Below are 17857 nucleotides of genomic sequence, written 5' to 3'. Positions count from 1 at the left end.
CACAACATAGATTGGTCGTCAGTCCTTCAATTACATTACTAACACTTGTCAAAGCACTTCTCAACCCGCCACAAGATTGTTATTTCTTGTACATTAATTATTATTACTCTCAATACTGGGGATGCAGGTTAAGTTAGGATTCCATATATACGTTTGCAGTGCGTTTGCGGTATGAGTTTATGGTTATGCATTTGCAGTATGCGTTTGCGTTAAATTGCCTTGGAAAAAGGACACCCCTGTTTCCATTTGTAGTTGCATATTCTGTCTTACAGGGAACAGGACAGGAGAGATGGCTCCCAGTACATTAAAGCTACGACACTATTTATATGAACAGGATGATTTGCTATTAATTATCCTGGTTTTGTGTAAGATCGTGCGTGAGGCAAAGGGAAAACGGTCAAGGAAAAAAAAGTAATTTCCCACAGGATTTAGTACTGTGGTAATGGTGTTATGTGAAATGAGCAGCTCTAAATTCTTAGAAGTGAAACCTCTAATACCCCTCTACCTGGATATGGTGAAATATACGAACAACGTGTTAATTTATCCATAACCTTTCTCTTTTTTTAAATCGAAAATATAAACATTTAGTTCTGAATTAAAATATTTCTCATCATTATTACTTACGAAATAGATTATCCCTTTCCCATTTAGACCAATTGAATATAAACTACGAAAATTAAAAGCGCTGTGTCCATTTCCGTTTTCACATGGCATATATAAATGTTATTGCTCACATGATGGGGAGTCCTCCGTTTTCTGTGAGTGTGTGTCGGGCGAAGGTAATGGTGTGTTCAATCAGTAGTGAGTTTGTTTTGGTGACTGACACAGTTTTACGGTTCGTGACCAAGGTTCCTCACTCAAATATTGTATATAGCACGAGTGTTAGTTGTGTTCAATGAAGCTTATTGTCATATGATGTTTATGTGGCCTGTACTGACTACACTGATGACAATATTGGTCGGTGGGGGAAATTGGCACCACTTATTAACATAATGATGTGACCCAGTGCCTACCTGTAGATCTAAGCACTAAAGAGAGCATCCATGAGTCCTGGTGTGAAAATGTTGCTTACCTCTGGGGTTTGTAAATAGAGTTACTAACACTGTAAAGGTAGCCAACAGATTTTACGTTAAGACTCTCGGTATAGTGAATGGGTGATAACCACTTTACTTCCGCCCGACGAACATCATGATTCTATGACAGTTACTCAGGTAGTGTGGCATGAGATTTCATAGTTGTATGTTTTATCTATAATTGACTACCTTCACTTATCTCCGACGAAGCACTTTTGAGTTTATGAGTTGTTCAGTTGTTGTTGTTATATTCTCATACTCAGTCTTTCCCGATCTCAAAAACTTGTAATCATGAAAGGGCAAAAATCACTGAAAAACCTGCCATAAAAATTTGACAGCACGAGGACGAAGGTGTGATTGATATTATGCTAGGTGGAGTAGCCCAGAGGTAGAGGCTGCTGGGAATTCAAGCAGGAAGACGCGCCACACTACCCCTGACAAAGGGAGGGACTCCTCAGCTTGTTGACTAGGGTGGGGAGAAACAGGGAGGATTTCATGGTGGATGGATGGATGGATAGATGGATGGAAGGAGGGGATGGATACGTAATGTAGAGCATCTTAACAAATTTATAGAGGGAGGAAGTTCTAATGAGAGTTTGATAATTATCTCTAGGGAAATATTTCCGTTGTGGGGAATTCTATGGGGGAAGTGAACTTAGTATTTCTACGAGGGAAACTATGAGGAAGTAACTAATATAAATATGAGGGGAATGAGAGTACGGGGGAGGCGAGAGTCGTACCGAGGGAAGAGGGAAGCTTGGGTGTGTGTTTGAGCTGTGATATAAACCCAAGGCGAGCGTCCGTAACTCACCACTGTTCTCTGAGGTGATTCACAGCCCAACAAGAAGAGTTAAACTGGAGGTGGAATGTGAGTGAAGGAGGGTAAAGGGAGAGTTCCTGTAAGGGTGAGGGAGAGAGAGTTAAGGGCGACAGGGAGAGAGTTAAGAGCGGAGGAGGAATATTTAAGAGCTAGAAAGGGAGAGAGAGGGAGGACAGAATTAAGAGCCAGGAAAAGAAAGGGAGGAGAGAGATAGAAGCGAGGAAGAGAAGGAGCTAGGAAGGGAGAGAGGGAGGAGAGAGGTAAGAGCGACGAAGGGAAGGAGCTAGGAAGGGAGAGAGTTAAGGGAGCGAAAGAGAGACACATGGGTAGAAACTATTGACCCTGGTGGTGGGTGTGAGGGCGGTGGGCGGCAACTATAGCTCTTGACAAAGTTCATTCACTCGCAGTTCACCAATATCCAGCCTTTATGTGATGAAGACCGACTGTCCCTAACGCTATTCTGACCAAACCTGACATATCCTAGCATAGCCTAATTAACCTAACCCAAGCTAATATAAACCTAACCTAGCATAACGTTACCAAATGCAGCATAACCTAACCTAATATAGAATAATCTAACCTTATCTAGCATAGCATAGCATAACCTAACCTATTACCTAATATGGCATAATCTAACCTAACATAGAACCTAACCTAGAATAACTTGACATAACTATAGCAAGATAATCCCGAAGATGTCCTCCCCCCCCCCTCCCCTCTCCCCGCCCTAATATCAGCCCAGCGCTCGGTGAAGACATTAAGTTGTGCATCATATAAACGTACATCTTAGACTTAGACTTGGTTAAGTATATGTGAAAGACTTGCTCTATAACTCCTACCTCCCGTATTCCCTACCTCTCCTCTCTCTCTTCTTCTCTCCCTTTCTTTACGAGTCTTTTTAACAGTAACGGTATGGATGCATAATAATGATCACTCAAATGGTAAACAATAAGAAGCAAGGTTGAGGGCAGATTATTTGTCGCTATATATTCGATACGTAATGAAGAATTAATTGTGATTGCTCAGTACTGCTCAACACAGCAGCGTTTGTATTACTACCTTCTATGAGGGGTAACTAATGTTCTTGCTATTTACTCCTTTTCTGACGCAGCATCCTACTGTGAGCTGTGTGGACTTTCCTCTTCGTCTGTGCAGCTGTCAGGGTGTGTTGTGTGGCAAGGAGTATATAAAACCCAGAAATATACGACAATCATACTGACTGTACAACTGCAGCTTCTTACTCACGAAGCTTCCTTCCCGGTACAATAATGATCACCTTCAATAAAATTAATTGCTAATACTTTGCGTGTTATCCTCGGTGAATGTTTATACACGAATGCTTGTACTGTATGAATCTTTACTAAATTAACTCACATCAAATCAAATCACGGTGAAGGTAAATTGGCTTACGTGCCATTTTCTACGCCTCAGAGGTTGTAGCTGACTTTAGACACACCAATAGAGGTAGTTAGCATAGTTTGGTTGTTGGTGACCAGCCGACGGACGTTTGAGGGCGAGTGGTTGGGGTGTGAGACGGCACCACCACTCATCTATCACAATCTACGCCACCACTACACCTCCTTAGTGAAGGTCACACCATGACTGCATTTTTGTTTTCATTCAGTTTTACTTCTGCTGGGATGATGCTGTGTGTACCTCTGCTCTTTTCCTTGTAGTGCGACACCAGTAACCAAACACATGATGTCGGAGCCATAGATATTGTCACTAATTCAACAGTATGGGTTTCAATACGATGTAAAAACTGAACACAGTCTGTTTGCTATTTCACTGTTTGTTGTTACTACTTTTTTCAGTGTTATAACAGCATACTAATGTTCCCTCCCACTAGTTTTTTAGTCCTTGCCTGACTCGACCGTCTTAGTCCCTTCGTAATTGTTGTTTTTCCTTCCTTAAATAACCAGTCAACACATTATGCTGGAACGAGTAAGGCCACCTCTGTTTGTAGCCTACACAGTGAGTCTGCCATCTGTAGCTGCCTCCAATGCATTTTTCATTTGCAATTCATGAATTACCCAGTTTCTGTAAATATAACATACTGCACAGTCGTCTCACTCCCTCAGAGCACCTTTAGTTAAGATGTGGTCACCAGATTCACGTGCAAACTTTATTCCTCGTCATTGGGGGACTGGAAGACAGGACGGAACAGAGAGGGGAGGGCCACCTGCACACCCACTGCCTCTGTGATCACCCGAGTGTAACTCATACAGATGGCTTATCGCATTTATATGATTCACACACACTTATGGCTCACACATACAGTTTTCACACCTGTATAACTCCAATGTATGACTTGGTTCGCACTGGCATGTGGTATGACTTTCATAGAAGACTAAGACATGTCTGATTGAAGTGTCACTTAAGTTTAAGCTAAAGTAATACACGCTTGTTAGGGAGAGCCGCCTTATTACCAGGGTAGTGAAAACGAAACTCACTATATATTATCTAATTTTCGAAAAGGTGACAGGTCCCCAACCTTATCCCATCATTAATTAGTTTAGCATTAATTGCGGTAAAATTATCTGAATTTATACAGTATATACAAATTCAAATCGTATTTAACTTGTAAAGCACAAAATGATAAATGACTCGGCTTATAATATCATTATATTCCAATGTTATCGAGACAATGAAGACAGGTAAAGAGTGTGATAACCTTTGCTAAAATTAAAAAATTGATAGGGTCATACAGATCAAATATCTCCGGTGTCTCATGAAAGAAATCGTGACCCTTCCTGACCTCATCCGTCTTCTGTTACAATTAAATCGTCAGAAAGTCGACTCTTACCGTTACACCGACCAGTGTTTAAATCAAAGATGCTATATACGAACTGAACCGTTACAGTAGTTTGCAAATCTTCAGTTTCTCCTGAGCAAAAACATACCCATTGTCTAACATACTGTATATACCAGGTAAGCACCAATAAAATATTATACACGTACACAAGGTGAGGCACACACTCCATAGCAACTTATTACTGTTGATAAACTAAAGAGAAAAGGGTAGAGTGAAAGAAGAAACATGGTATTATTTGTCTATTGATATCCATGTGTGTGTGTGTGTGTGTGTGTGTGTGTGTAATAATAATAATAATAATAATAATAATTAATAATTAACGGTTTATTGAAAGAGCTTGGCAGCCAGAAGGCTGAAAATATACAGTTACATATTTGGGGAATGGGTTACGAATTACAAATAATATACAAGTAACATAAGTGACACAAATAAGACATATAATAACTAGATGGGGAAAAGCTCAAACTACAGTTCATTTCAACATAGTGACAGTGTAAGGAGCAGTGTTTACTGGGAGTGAATACACTGATTTATTACAAGTTATTGATAATTTTTACAATGGTTGGGACTGGGCTGTTCTTATAGCGATCAGTTCGTGCACGTATGGGATGGATGCGGTTGTGGTGTCGAACAGCAATTCTCGGACAAGGGATCTCAGGTGGTAGTAGGAGCCGGTGTCGGGGATGGTGTAGAAGCTTCTTACCAAATTTGCAGATGAGGTCGTGGTGATGGTCAGTGAGAGTCGAAAGGGTCAGTGTGTTGAGCGCTTCTTGATATGTGGAGTAGGAAGGGGAGAGAATGATCTGCATGCCCTCTTTTGCACCTTTTCTAGGTGTTTACGTTGTGTGGCATTTAGGGAGGAAGACCAGGTGGGGGTGGTATAGGTGAGCTTGGGAAGTTTGAATGTTGTGTAAACACTGAGGAGCTCGTGTGCAGGAACTCCGAGGGACTTGAGTCGGCGGAGGAGGTGGAGACGGAAACTGGAGGATTTGACAACTTCACTGACATGTGGTTTCCAATTTAGTTTGTTGTCTATGGTGACGCCGAGGAGCTTCGTGGAATCTACAGCCTGGAGTGTGTTCGGACCTAGAGTAATGGAAGGAGGTGGGACAATGTGTGTGTGTGTGTGTGTGTGTGTATGTGAAGAGAAGTAGAAGAACATAAGAAAATAAGGAGTCTGCATGGCAGCTCCTGTCGAGAGTTACTGCCACTCTCTATCATCCATGAATCTATCTAGCCTCCTTTTGAAACTTTCCAGAGTTCCCGCACTTACTACAAAGTTGCTAAGCTTGTTCCACTCGTCCACCACCCTATTTGTGAACCAGTTTCTTCCTATCTCCCTCCTAAACCTAAACTTATCCAACTTGACTCCGTTGCTCCGAGTCCTATCCTGCTCGGATATTATAAGAACTTTATCTATATCCCCTTTATTGATTCCTTTCGCCCACTTAAATACTTCTATCACATCTCCCCGCACTCTTCGTCTTTCTAGGGAATGCAAGTTAAGTTTCTTTAACCTATCCTGATATGGAAGGTTTCTAAGTCCCGGAATAATTTTTGTCATTCTTCGCTGCACCGACTCTAGTGAATTTATATCCATTCTATAATAGGGGCACCAGAACTGAACCGCATAATCGAGGTGCGGCCTGACTAGCGCAAGATATAGTTGCTAAAAAACCTCTGCACTCTTGTTACTTACACTTCTAGATATAAAACCCAATACTCTGTTTGCCTTATTTCGAACATTAACGCACTGTTTTCTAGGCACTGTGGGTGAAAGGGATACTGTGAGCAGACAAAGAAGACATACACGATGACGTAGAAGGCGAGGTGAGGAAAGGGTGAAGAAAACAGACACTATGCAGGAGATTCAGTGTCATGGCGAAAGAGAATAGGTGAAAATTAAGCATTCAACTAGTGCATTGTTATCCCACCAAAGCACATGTTGGACTACACAATACAAAAAGCTCGTGGAGGAGCAGCCGTGAAAAAAAATCAAGAAGTGAGAGATATTCATGATCATTCTTGGTGTGTACGTAATGACGAGAATACGGAGACGGGCAGAGAGAGGGAGGGAGCGGGAAGGTGGGCTGGCACATTCAACCAGGCGGTAAGCAGGAAGACACAATTATTGCTACTTAGTTGTCACGGCGCCACTGTGTGTATGAGTGTTCTCAGTTAGGTAACACCCGTTGCTAAAAGACGACGTAATAAAGTGAGCCAAGGCCAGGAACTCCATGTGTCGGCACGTCACTAAGTTATTGCTTTTGGGAATGTATATCTATATTCGGAGCCAGGATATCCGCGTGTGTGTGTGTGTGTGTGTGTACGCTTGCCTCGCAGAAGGGTGTTACTGGGTTCGAGCCCGGAAAGGGTGAAGATATAGGCAACTACATTATGTCATTTGCCTTGTCTGGCCAGCAGTTATTGGAAACCTGGATGTTAACTGATTTGTGGATCGTGCTCCGGGGTAATGGCTAACCAGTGCAGTTGGCTGGCTGTCTGGTCTTCTTGGGTTATTCCTTGACACTGGGTAATACAATGCCAACTCGGTATATAGTAGTTGTGTTGGCGCGACACCTTTTACACCTTAAACAGATTTAAGCCAAGGTGGCTAGTGCCGGCCAGCCTCTAACATGAGGGCCAACGATTGTATATCATGCTGTAGGGATTGTGGCGAAATGAGAGATGGATATGCGCCACGATGAAAGCACATGTGTAATTCCACACCAGTTGTTTATCAACCGTCTAGGGCAGTAGCAAGATTTCGTCTGGACGACTGTTGTCGTATTTATAGATTTGCATTACCCTGTCAGCAACTTCATTGTATCTTGGCACACCAATCACAAAAGGCCTCTCACCTGAGCATGTTGTTACCCTGTTGATTAACCAGTACATTGATACTGAGAGATTTGTAAACAATGTGGACAGGAACAACAAGACGCAGGCTGTTTAAGCAAGAAGGCCTTTGGGTCGTGGCGAGTGCTTAAGGATGCGACTAGGATGACCAGTTTGAAGGCCCCATCAAAAGGGTCACTCACTGCATGTGAATGAGCCACCTCTTGGTCAATTAAGGCCCTATCAATCCTGTTTGGAGCAATTTTCTCTACGATGAGTTTATTCCAGTGGGTTTATTTTCCATTCATTTGGGGCAATTGGTTGACAGTTTGGGATGTGACGGTCCTCACTAGGTGGCCACCTACTTAAAATTTGGGTCGATAACATTTCCAACCGTTCTAAGGTGATGGAAGATATGCAGGGATATAAGAATGCTGGTAATGCGACACGGGAGGATTTCAGGATACCACTTCCGTCCAGGCGGCTTGTTGACCGTGTTCGGGCGTCCGGCAAGACACTCCATTCTCGTCTAGTTGTTTACATACCTACCAAGATGATTTCATGTTTGAAAGTGTTGAATTGAAACCTAGTGCCTCTCCCTCTGTCAACTCTCGTCTAATGTCGCTAACATCCACGACCCTTTTGTTGTTTTACTCTGTTTTATTACTGAGGTACAATAAACTTGGTCAGCCGTGCGCGTTAGTCCTTAGCATTAGGTTCTGAGTTTCTGAAACTAATTTTAAATATACTCTCTGTTACTTGCAAAAATTTTAGTTACTAATATTTTTGTTTTAGTATTCCGTTTAGACGGCGGGAAGCTGTCAGTCCATTGCCTCCACCACCCAAACACGCACCCAAGCAGTTCAACATTCAGTTCTGATACTTACATTTCTCAACAAGAACTGGGAAATGATGTTATTGTTTTGTTTAATTTACGAAACAGTTTACCCAATTAAGTTTTACAGTATTTCACATAATATGTTAGATCAATATTAGATAATCATGTTATGCGAGTATACGCTATAATACACAAGAGACAGTGGAGAAAGTGTTTGTTGGCTGGGGGTTCACAACAATATTATTCTCCAAGCTGTGTTGTCCCTCAGAATGGTAGCCAGAAAACTAAGCATGAATGTGATAATACTGTTCATAAGTTAATGCTTTATCACCCTCCGTGATGATGGCCTTGTCATAGGGTCTACCGCATGTAACCTTGGCTTGATCCCTACGATGGATGACATGATGGGAGTATGACTGACTTAGGAGCGACACGTTTAATATAAAAGTGTGTCACAACTAGAAGTTAAGGTTAGATGAAAAAATAAGGTAAAAGCAGCATGACCATATTCATTACTAATTATACTGGTATAGGTAACCATAAATGTTGCCTCGCTAATGTTATATGCACTCAATCAATATCTTTGTAAATATTTACCGTTAAAAAGGATAAAACAATGATTCAAACAATCTATTCTTTAGATTATAAAAATTATGCATAACACATATTGACACGAAAATTAGTCACTCAGTAGCCAATTCAGCCGTTTTAATGGGTGCCACCAGGTCTCCACCACCGGTCTACCCCTGTCTCTTAATGTCCACCATTATGTCAAATAATGCAAAACTTGATTGGGTAAACCGTTTTGTGAATTTATTAAACAAAACAATGACATCAATTCCCAGTCCTTGTTGAGAAATGGAAGTATCAGAGCTGAATGTTGAACTGCTTGGGTCCTTGTTTGTGTGGTGGGGGCGATGACCGGACAGCGACCATGAAGTGAAGCCGCTGCTTGAAATTTGTTCCTTTATCAATTCAATTCAATTTCAATTGTTTATTCCTTGATAGAGGAAGCGGGATCCTAGTGCTGTCACTAGGTACCCCTGTACAATGACACCAGAATCATCTGGCAAGTGTGAAAAGTATATACAGTATAAATATTATAAAGGGGCTTACTAAAGCCTAAGGAAGGAAGGATGTTCCTTTAACACATAATTAATATTATTTACAAAATATCTGGCCAGTATTGGGAGGATCATCGTGTCTCCGTCAGGGGGTCGTGGAGTGGTGGTCCAGCAGGCGTCACGGAAGCGTTGTGTGTGGGCTTCCTTTATCTTGAAAATTTTACCCCAACCTTGAAAACTTGAAATATTTTTTTTAAACCTCTGATACATTGAAAAATACTATTTATTTTTTGTTTTTATATTATTTATTTTTTTTATGTTTAAGAATCATAGTTAACTTAGATATGACAATATTCTTTTGGCATTTAGTTTGACCATGATTCGCCGATTTCGCACCTCTAAGCAACATGAATCTTCCTTCTTTCATTTAGAAAGAAGTTATCAATATATTTTACTAGTTGCTGCAGTGTAGAGGTAACTATTAAAATTAATTACTTAGTAGCCTACACTAAACTATAACTACAGTACAATAAATCTACTTGTTTAGATAGTAAATAAAATCTCTGCTTTGATATACAGATGTATACTCACACCGTCCAACGAATAGATTTCGTTTTCTTTGTAATAATGCAGAATACCAAGTATCTATTTTCATTTGAATATCTATTATTTTCGTGAATATTTTATATATTTTGTACAATTTGAAGAATTGTATTGATTAAAATTAATATAATTGTAATTGGATATAATTTTGTCATACCTCGATTTTTTTAGGTTATCTGGAAAGATTTAGACACGAATCCGGTAAACTTTGTTTTTTCACGAGTGGCACCACTGACAACGACCCGCCGTCCAGTAAGGGTGGGGGGAGGAATTTGCACCATCTCCATTGACTGTATTAAGAACTTTTGTCCGGTCTGTACGTCTAATACTAAGTATGATTCAAGTGTTCAAGTGTCATTTGTGTCATCTCTGTAAATAACAAGAAAAAAGCTAATACCGGCCCTGTGTTATGTTGGGGCACTGTGGGGGCACTGTGGGCTGTGTGTGGTGTTGGGGCACTGTGGGCTGTGTGTTATGTGGGGGCACTGTGGGCTGTGTGTGGTGTTGGGGCACTGTGGGCTGTGTGTTATGTGGGGGCACTGTGGGCTGTGTGTGGTGTTGGGGCACTGTGGGCTGTGTGTTATGTGGGGGCACTGTGGGCTGTGTGTGATGTTGGGGCACTGTAGGCTGAGTGTTATGTTGGGCCACTGTGGGCTGTGTGTGGTGTTGGGGCACTGTGGGCTGTGTGTGGTGTTGGGGCACTGTGGGCTGAGAGTTATGTTGGGCCACTGTGGGCTGTGTGTGGTGTTGGGGCTGGAAAACTTCCAGCAGACCACTTTATCAGGGATATCTCATCACTTTCCCTAATCTATAGATATTTCCACAGTTTGTGTCCTGTCCAGCTACTCTCTATTTTACCACAACCACGCACCCACGGGGACACCTGGGAGGCCCATGACTTTTCCGGTGAAATTCAAGTCTTCAGAACTCTGTGGAACTCCTGTCAAAGAGTGTTTTCCTTAGGTCATTATAACCTTGACCAGTTCAACTCGTCCCTTTTCAAACAGAAAAAGACTTGTAATTGCTTTTAATTGTCATGTACTATCGTGCACAAAAGTCGTGTCCACTACCCAGCCAGTGAGGTTTCGAATAGCCTTGAGTATGAAGTTTCGAAACAGGTGGGGGTTAATGCTATGGTCGGCCAACAGATGTCGCCCACTGTAGTGTGTGTGTGTGTGTGTGTGTGGAAGGGGTGGGGGGTAGAGGAGATGGGGGCTGGATGAGAGGCAGGTTTATTTATTATTTATACCACCATAATTTCAAGCTGCCTGTTTAACTACGATTTGTCTTACAGTTGTTTCTTTATGGTTACGAATTCATGGAACAGGTGCAGTGTCCTGGGTACTTATTGCCTCTCAGGTCACAATGATACTTTAAAGAATGGAATATATGAAGGATAAAAGTGAAATATGCAAGGATCAGCCTTGGTCAGCTAGTTTTACTCAACGACCACGTCACAATTTTGTTGTTATTCCGACAAAGAGATTATGGTAATATTTATTTATAATCCACCCATCCTTTGCTTAATAAATATTTGTGATAATATGCAATATTATATAATTATGTTAAAAAGAGTGAAGTGAAAATTTATCAGTATTGTAAATTACTATTCAGAAGTTCCAATTCTTCCAAGTTCCAGTGTTTAAACACCACACCACAATAAGCAAGCTTCATATATTTTGGAGTGTTCTCAGTTACCGTTAATATTGTGTGCTGAACATCATGAGCATTTCAATGATGGTAGCAATTGTAACTATATAATTATATTGTGTTATAAGACAACACATTCCACGACGTGTCATACAGATCATTGTATACCACACAATACATAATGTGTGGCTGTTAAGTTACTTTGTTATGAATTTTCATGCGATATAGTTTAAGACGGGTCTGGGACAACTGGCCGCCGCCATCTGGCCGCAGCCCAACTGGCCGCGGGAAACTCGCCGCGGCCGACTGGCCGCCATATGGAAATGTTTGTTGACAACCTAACCTAACCTAACCTAACCTAACCTAACCTTTGAGAGCGCAAAAATAGGCCATTGATCTTGACCAGTTCACCTGGCCTATGTGCCCACATCCACCCCCAGAATGACACTGACACCCTACCACTCACTGTGCGATGTTGAATGTGTTTCTCTGGGGGGCCGCCAGCACTGCCTTGCTTCGGCTCCCACTGACCTGAACACCGTTTCATCGGTAAATATAATGGTTCTCCAGTATTCTTCTCTATGAGGAAGGTGTTCCAATGCAAAGCCTAGTTGACACTCCTTGTAAGTAGGTGTTAGCCACTCTTTGTGAGCTGGAATATGGCAGTCGATCCTGGCTTCGCGTCTCGTCGTCATGTGATGGCAGTTGAGGCCCAGATTTCTTGTATGCTTCACTGGTGTTCGCGTTGGATGGCCTCCCGCTTCGAGGTTTCGTCTCCACTGTGCCCTCTTCCTCCCACCGGCGGATCCACCTCCTAATAGTCTTGGTGCTCCTCCCCACTTCGAGAGCAATGTTCGGCACAGTTGCCCCGGCTCTCCACATCCCGATGATTTGGCCTCGCTCAGCAATCACTGCCGACGAATTTGCTCGTCTTACAGGCATATCTGAAATGGCAGAGTAATATTATGTTGTGGTAACTGATGCAGGCTTTTATATACTAGAGTAAATTAATGGTATTAGTAACACCTAGGTTAGGTATTATTACTTTGACATAACGTTTTGGTAAATCTTTTTGGATCAACTGCCCAAGAAATCCTTCCTATTTCATGTATTCATAGTGAACTGCAAGTGGATCCTCCCCCCCTCCCCCAAACCTCCACCACCACCCCTGCGACTGTAGAGTGAACATTCGCCGATAATCATCATCATCATCATCATCAAGATTTAGTTTAACCAGGCCACTGACACCCATTTGAGTCTCTCCTAGGGCTGGCCAGAGGGATTAGTTAACATATATTTGCGTTTCTATAATTTAGTGTGTTACGAACCACGCCATCTATTGTCCTGATCTACCTACCCAGCACCACGAGCAACGCCATCTAGGGACGAAACACGAGTATGACTAGTCTTAGTTACCACTCCGGGGTTTCCCTTCTCCATATCCTGGTTGTTGCGTCACCTCCTAGAAGTCTTCTTCATCAGCTCCAGTTCGATGAGAGTTCAGTTCACTCTGGGAAGTGACCACAGGATCACCTATCCTGGAAACCTACGGCACAGTGACTACCTACCGTCTTCTACAATACTCAGCCTTACTCGTCAGCCATCTCAACTCCGCACTTAAGTATTTGTAATCTTATATTGCCTCCCCACGTCCAATTGCTTTAGAATGTTGTATGTTGTATAAATATGTATATACTGTTAATGTTTAGGTTAAGTATGGTTATGGGTAAATTATAGAAAGCTGAATATTTTGTTAAGGAATTTATGGTACTTTATTATACACAACACAAACTCGCATCCTTTGTCTACCCTTTTATAGTCCGATTGTCTTTGTTTTTTTGTTGTTGTTGCCTGTTGGGATCTGGGTAGACTTTTAACTATATTCTAAATCCCCAACTCCTAACAAGTGTTATATTATTTGGAGGAGATTACAGTATTTCAAAAAGGTCAAAACTGAACTTAGGGAAAATTTTGGGGTCTCTGCTAAAATATCTTACATTGTAGGGTTAGTTAAGCACTTTGTTCGATACTGATTATAAATGTGGCATTCAATGAGAATATGTTGGACTGTTATTTGTGTTCGGCAGTTGGAGCATATAGGTGGGGCTCCATTAGGGGAAGACATGAGTTGGCCATGTGTCAATCGCGTATGCCCAATTCTTTGATAATTCAGAATAGTTTCGTGATGTCGAGAGGATTGTTTTGATGATGATCAAGGATAAACTGATGATTTGATCATTTTAGCTTATGAATTGTTGGTTCATTTTCCCAGGACTTTTGCCAATCGTTAAATATTAATTGTTTATAGGAAGTTATCCTCGCCGATAATCAAAATATATGGTTTTCCACTGCTTTACATATTTCTTTGACAATTTTCAGCTATGACATACTTATCTCCTATAAATAATTCATTTAAAATTGATTTTTTTACAAAGAATATTCACTGGTTCCAGAATGTATCTAAACTTACGCCAGTGATGGTCAAGTCTGGTCTTAAATAAGTTCATACTCGGTGCTATCACAACACTATCGGTAACTCTAAATACAAGGGGGAGGAGCCATGTCGTCGGTTCTGTGGGTGTTCATTACAGTAGTCCAATTCGTCGCCATGGGTAGAATAGGGGGAGAGGGGTTGGGGAATGCAGGGGAAGGTAATGTGATGGGATGGAATGTTCGAGGTGGGAGAGGGAGGAGCGGGGGGATGGTGGAGGGGGAGTGTGTGTAGGAGCGGTAACCCACGATGCTCAAATTATGAGGTTTAATAGTTGGGTGGGTAGAGGCGGGGGGGGGGGGGGGGAGGGAGGCTAGGCGCGGAGTTGGAACTCGTGAACGTATGATGTTGTTTAATGCAAGTTATGGAACATTACAGTATCTTCAAACGAGTTTTCACGCTATTAATAGGCCTTATGTAATCCACCAATAAGGATTAAACAGCACACAGTATGGCTGCAATTGGTAAGAAAAATAAAATATAACATGGCAAATTTTTGCCCTGTGTAATTTTTACAACCCACCTCACGCCTAAAGTAAACCGAAAAATGCTTATGTGTACAGAAGATTTTCAACACAATATCATATTGTTTCACCTCTACAAATATCTGCTGTCACTCATGGGACACCCTGCAATAGTATAAGGACAACATGGGCTATGCTGACAAATTAATATGACTTACCTGTTGGTGACGACGATGGTAGGAATGCGACCTCGGAATGTTTCAGTGTTCGACATCACCTCCTTCCCCTGGTGTGGGTGGCGTCAACCTTGGTAACAACTTGTGTATTCTCCCTGACCACCATTACTGGTAGTCACGTATATTTGAAGCAGCGGAGGGAAGGAAGGGAGGTAAAGGAGGATGGGTGTTCCACACGGACTGCAATATTTGGTGTCGTGTGTACCTCGGGATAAACATCATTCAACGACCTCCACAGTTTAGTAGTGCGTCCTCATACGTCCCACGTTGCACAGTAGTAGTAGTACTAAGCAATGGCTTCCGCCAACGACTAGGTACTGTTCACGTTTTAACTCGTTTAGCGTGTTGGAGTCGGAGCCTGCAGGCACCTAGTGGTACACCTTGGGTTATATTTTGTAAAAGAAATGACACTTTCATTAATAATGAATGTGCTGTACGTACATTTATGGTCGGGGGTATAGTACAACAATTATGTAAGCGAAGAATTGAATAGTAAATATATAAATAAATGAATAAGTCCCAGGACATCAACTGATAACCCTTGAGTCAACGTGAAATTAATGCATCTGTGTTGTAATGTAGGGGAGCCTTGTAGAGACCTGGGGTAGCGGTCAGTACATGATAAACAAAACACACATGGTCTCTTGGAAGCATTAGTTTTCACTACTGAGTAGGACAAACAGTCGTAAATATGTATAAACAAAATAAATCGATTAAGTTAAGATATGCTGGTATCTCCTCTGGATTATTACTAAATCTTAACGGAAACACATAATTGACCTTATGCTTAATATTGTCTTGTAATGTAATGCATTATGTAAATGAACATGTTTAGTGTATGTGCTTCTTACCAACACCTTGGCAAATTTGATTACTTGTGTGAGCAAAATAAAAAAGTGATGAAGAGGAATTCGATAAGTAAATATAGTCACTGGGTACACGGCTGATTACAAAGAGATAAATTTTATCCCATTAAATGGGATTAAATTTTAATCTCATCATTTACCATCTTGTAGGATGGCAAAGTCCGCCCACGCCACGGTTCAGATTCTTTATGATCTGTAATTTAAACTTTGCTTTAACGAGTGATAAAAGACTCATTTACTTACGATTTAATAATAATGCAATGGATTTTTTTCACAGTAAATCAGAAACGCTAATATGTCATTCTCCCATACATGGAGTTAAAAAAACAAACGACCTTTGATCTGCTGGATAACTCAAACTGTTCACCACAAACTGCACCTCCTGAGGGGCACTGCACGTATGGCGCATGGCAAACACTTCATAACAAAGATCCACTACGCACCACAACCATCTACTGTGGAATACGTTGAACAAAAACATTTGTTCTTGCCCTCACATCTGCTGTATACATCAGCGGATTAGAAAGCTACAGCGATAACCAAGATACAGAAAGAAAAACTAGCGCAGTTTTATTTTCAAACTATAGAAGTTCAATATGAGTTCAGCAGCCGTCAAACGATTTTCGGTTTCCTGATTTTTTTTTTTAATAAACAGCCTCACGTACCCTTTCCTTCAAAAATTTCAGTTGCTGCTGGCACTAATGGAACAATGAACATAATATGTGACACAGCCCCAGAGGGAAGAAGTAACTTTGTTAGTTTCTCATAAGAAATGTTTAATATCGGGAAGATCATTTTGTAAACACGCGGGACAAGGACATCTTACATCACCAGCCCTACCTCAAAAGTCAAGTTTATAATCAGATAAACTTCGTCTTTTTTCGCTGATTTCTTTTTACTTTACACTTTCATTTTCTTCTATGGTTCAGATCTTAATAGTGCATGCTTTCCTTATGCCAGACGAAAGGTTCAAGTAATACTGTACTCAAAACCGCGCTCTATGTGTGTCCTTCTGTAAGGTGATATAAACGGTATTAAGTACAGTATTTTCACATAACGTACAAGAACATGACTAAGTATTATTAACTTTAAATTAATACATCAGTACATTTTACGCTACATAAATCTCACTCTTTAATCACAAATATATAAATCGCATCAGTCTTGTAAAACACCATCTTCGGGATTGTGAAATACAAATATTAACGATTTACAAATAACTCGGAAGTGTTCAGCTACTAGAGGGAGGTAATGGAGACTGTAACAACTCCACTGATCATGACTTCGTGTATCGTATTCGTAATAATTTGTGCGATGAGTTTCGTGCTCAGTATTTATCACCATTTATTATTATTATTAGTAGTAGTAGTAGTATTAGTATTATTATTACCTCGCCTCGACAAGCTTTACGAGTTATTTGAATGCCATTTCTGTATATCTACCTGTCTGTGTTTCCGCACCATCGCCATAAATACAGTGAAGCATATCTCAGCCACACTTGAACCAAATCTGACTAAACATAAAGGATGAATTATGTTGTGGTTATACAGTAAACACTTAACTTTTTGGGGAGGTCAAGGTCAAAGGCCAAGGGTGTTTTCGCGATAACTCTGGAACGAAGATTCGTAAAAGGTTGGAACTTGTATCCGATTCATCGACGAAAGATCCATCAAATTTGTAAACGACATTTCTTAATTTTTCGAGTTTCTCTAGAATATAACGATAAAGATGATGAATTTTCGACAAAAATTATTTGTTTTTTTTTTTTCTTTTTTTTTACGGGAATTAGCCCTCCAAGGCACAGGTTACTCACCCACATCGGGGCATGCAAGAGTATTCACCATAGACTGTCTCAGTTAACGATGAATGCATTGCTTTTACCACGTTCGAGTTTTCTAGTCGTTAACTCATACCAATTGCCTTGATTTCTTGAGTATCATACTCTTGCTGCCTAACTCCACTAATAAGATAAGAGTGATTCTTCAGCTGTGATCTGTTATTCTACTATGCTCTATACATATAAAATAAACGCAATTCTTTATTTTCTTCACTCCCATATCCTTGCCGCATAAATCTACTGGTGAGATGAGTGATTCTTC

At 41.0% G+C, this 17857-nt stretch overlaps 1 protein-coding gene across 3 annotated transcripts in view; it reads left to right on the top strand.

Moving 5' to 3' along the window:
- Positions 1 to 774: 774 nt before the first annotated feature.
- Positions 775 to 17857, top strand: part of LOC121873478 (zinc transporter ZIP1-like) — a 40254-nt gene continuing 23171 nt past the window's right edge. For 2 of the 3 annotated variants that reach the window (XM_042377066.1, XM_042377065.1), the window contains exon 1: positions 775 to 1211. The gene's annotated coding sequence lies outside the window, so the exon portion shown is untranslated. The remainder of the gene's footprint in view (positions 1212 to 17857) is intronic. The other variant, XM_042377067.1, reaches the window with a different exon arrangement.

The sequence above is a fragment of the Homarus americanus genome, unplaced genomic scaffold (genome assembly GCF_018991925.1).
Source record: "Homarus americanus isolate GMGI-L3 unplaced genomic scaffold, GMGI_Hamer_2.0 scaffold8507, whole genome shotgun sequence".
Lineage (NCBI taxonomy): Eukaryota > Metazoa > Arthropoda > Malacostraca > Decapoda > Nephropidae > Homarus > Homarus americanus.
Note: the sequence above shows the minus strand (reverse complement) of the source record. Positions and strands in the feature narration are given on the sequence as shown.